Genomic DNA, 3,665 nt, shown 5'->3' with positions numbered 1-3,665 from the left:
GAATTAACTTTTGGCCACATGCAATTCAAATTCAATTACCGGCATTTTCCTGCAAATTCAAAATAAAATTATAAGTTAGTGAAATAAATGTGGAAGTGCATAATTGGAGAGTATTCACTGTAATCCAACCAATCCAAATCAATATATATATGCAAATCATATTGAACATTTATTAGCACATGAATTCTGGATTACTGCATGTATTGTAAACACAAAGAACACTTGTTACATGTCTGTATTGGGCAGGAACTGGGAGCTGCCCATTTCATTAATCAAGAAAGAGCTCAAGAGACTAGCTCTCACATTCACACTTTGATATTAAGCAAAGAGATGAGGAATTTAAAAAAAGAAAAGAGTTGGAGGCTGCTAGGAAGAACAAAAACAAAGGGGAACAAGGCAAACAAGATTCCAGAAACTTGCAAATGCAGAGAGGATGGAAACAGCAGTTCACAATACCAGCAGCACAAAAAAAAGGAAATAACAACAAGCCAACTGATGAAGAATGGCAGACTCAGAAGAGAAGCTTACAGGCCAGTTCAACATAGCATGGACAGACCAAAATCTCCTAAGAAAACATTGCAGCAGCAACAGACTCATCACACAAGTATGACTACTAACTTTGCACTCCCTACATCTAATAATTTCATTGATCTTTCTATGCAGGATCAACCAAACAATCAAGAAGGAGCTGAAAATCATAATTCAAAAGATAAGGATACAATGGAGACACAAATTAATAATAAGTCAACCACTGACAGCATGTTGGGCATGAGAACACCCACATTGATCATAGTCTAGACCATAGATCCCCTACTAGCCCCCTCAGCATCACATTCAGAATAAACAGCAAGTTCCAGACAGGTTTCAGGTTAATTCTACAAGTCAAGGTCATAAATAATTTAATCTTAAGTTATTTCACAAAATCAAATATGTATTCAAACTTTTACAATAGTTCAAAAACTTTTCATCATACACTTCAATGAGATCAAATTGACTTGTGGCGACCCTTCAAATTTGATCACCTCCATTCCCTACATATACCAGATTGCAGCAGTTATAGAATAGGCAAGAAGTTCCAGATTGCAGCAGTTGTAGAACAACAAATCAGATTGCAGATTGCAACAGTTATAGAATAACAAATCAAATTGCAGATTGTAGATTGTAGACTGCAGATATTTTGAGTTCAGGCAGCTCTGTTTATTCTAGCAGATTGCAGATTTTTTTAGTTCAAATTGCAGCACTGTGTATAGATTAATTGGGTTCAGATTGCAGCACTGTCTATAGATATATTTTGAGCTCAGGCAGCACGGTATTCTAGCAGATTGCAGATTCAGTGTATTCAACTAAATTGATGTTTGATCCATCCATCCGTTCTCACATACAAGCTCACACCAAGTTGCAGGTCAGTGAACGACTAGCTTTAGAGGATGTGCTTTCAGTTTTGACTAAAACATAGAAATCACATATTCTAAGGACTAAAACATGGAAATCACATATATCCTTTTACCATCACATTACAAATAAAAATTTAACAACAAAAACACTTTCAGAATTTCGTACTCTACAAAATTCAGATATATACACACACATGTATATAAGCAAACACATACATATATAATCATTTCTGACACATACAAGATCTTGAGCTAAGAACTATTCATGCATTCTAAGTCAATAGTACATATATATAAGAGCTAAGAACCATTCATGTTTTCATCTTCTGATTCCTCATAAAGAAAATGAGCTCTTACAAAGGTTTAAACACGATCAGTGCTTGCATTCTCGCAAAACAGAGTCAAATTCTCTCTAAAGCTGACTTTGAATGCAAGCAGTGATCGTGTTTAAGCCTTCCGATACTGCCTGAACTCCAATTCTCAAGGTGGAAAAAGGTGAAAATGACACACCTAATTCTGGCAAAACAGAGTCACAATCACATAAGATCAATGCCAACTCCAAGTACACTTCTGGCCAAAGAACAAGATCATACTTTTAATTGCTTTAATCCACTGCCTCAGGTGCTATAAAAAATGTTAGCAGAAACGAATTGTTAGAGGAATGAAGTAGGTTAGTACTAATAAACATTCTTTTCTTTACACAAACAGAAAATACACTTAGCCATTCAACTACTTTTAAACATATTCCTACAACTTTTGGACTTTTGTTGACCCGAGATTTCCTATTAGCTTCTAATGCAGCCTCAACTTGAACCAACTGACCTTTTCGTGTATCTAGTACCTTTAATCATTCAAATTTTGCTGGCTGGAAATTTACATTAGCATGATGAACAAAGAAAAATATTACATTATTAACTCTTACCAGAGAAGGGCGTTCAAGGTCCAAGAATTCAGAGAACGCTAAAGAGTAGCTTGATCCATTAGTTCATCTAACTGCATAAAACAAATTTCTAGCGTCCAAAGAAATATGCATAAAATTAATCAATGAGGAAACGCCACCCAAAACTAGTAGACTTTGAACAAACACACTAGATATTCATATATGGTTTATCAACAGTGACTGCATCAGCTCATTCAGAAACATCAAAACGTCAACAAAATAGATAAAGAAGACTTCGTCTGACTGTGATCTAAAAAGAAGCAAAACAAAAACCGACTTCTTTATAAACAACTATTTAGTGATAACTTAGTGTTATGGTATATTACATACGAATAACTTGTTCCATACTTTCTTATGAGTATTGAATTAAAACACTTCCTTATATTTATATGTTCAAATTTGGAGGGAGTTACAACCACTTATCAAAAATTTGGAGCGGCTAGAAGAGATAAAGCCAAAAGGAGGTACAGATTGTAAAGGCAAGGTTATGTGAATACATAAATTAAGATATAGTGCCTTCCCAGCGACATATATCCTCTTCAGCTCAATATTGTAATATGGATTGTTCCCATCCGAGACTAGAGTAAATGCATAAGATTTATAACAACTAAATTCCTGTCTTTAAGACAATTACATAAAATACATACCTGCGTAGAGGATAAGAATGGGTAAAAACCATCTTAGAAGGAGGGTTTATTCCTCCAAGAACCATTGTACCACCATCGAAATCCATTCCTCCAAAACACAAGGAGAAGGAATCACTAATCACATGTTTCTCAACAAATTGATCCGCTATACTTAGATCCCCTCGACCTCAGCCCATTATACCATCAATGTGTTGGCTGTAAAGATCACCAGTTACCAGATTTTCACATCCAAAGATGGGGTGCCAACTCACTTTGCTTCCCAAAGAACACAATGTCCTCTCCAAGCACTCAACTACTAGAGCTCATCTCAGCATATTGTCTTTCATAAATACATTTCTCTCTCATTGTTGCAGGTACAAATTGTAAAATCAACATTGCACTTCATAGGTTGATAGGTACTTGACATTTTTGGCTGAAACATAGAATCTTAATTCCAAGAACAACAATGAAAGAAGTGCCACTGATCAAAACAGGGAAATAATATCTGATCCAATCCATGGTAAATTAAGCATGTATCATCAAGATAGAGACAACATATTGGCTAAAAGGTCAATATTTTTTTAACCAACTTAAGTCGTTACTCTGCTCATATAAATGCAAGTTGGTGAAATATAATTACTAATTTCCCCTCCTCTTCCAGTTTCTTGTTTTATTGTCTTGAAGGCCAATTAAAACAATTATTGT

At 35.1% G+C, this 3,665-nt stretch overlaps 1 long non-coding RNA gene across 1 annotated transcript; it reads right to left on the bottom strand.

The window, feature by feature from the left end:
• Window positions 1-935: 935 nt before the first annotated feature.
• LOC125851595 (uncharacterized) lies at window positions 936-3,136 on the bottom strand. Its single transcript, XR_007444919.1, has 4 exons — window positions 2,982-3,136; window positions 2,317-2,404; window positions 1,905-2,018; window positions 936-1,031 (listed from the first exon to the last, which is right to left on the bottom strand). It is a non-coding gene; the product is annotated as an uncharacterized LOC125851595 (long non-coding RNA).
• Between the last annotated feature and the right edge of the window lie 529 nt (window positions 3,137-3,665).

Source organism: Solanum stenotomum, unplaced genomic scaffold, assembly GCF_019186545.1.
Source record: "Solanum stenotomum isolate F172 unplaced genomic scaffold, ASM1918654v1 scaffold27679, whole genome shotgun sequence".
Taxonomy (NCBI): Eukaryota; Viridiplantae; Streptophyta; class Magnoliopsida; order Solanales; family Solanaceae; genus Solanum; species Solanum stenotomum.
This window is presented reverse-complemented; position numbering and strand designations above follow the sequence as displayed.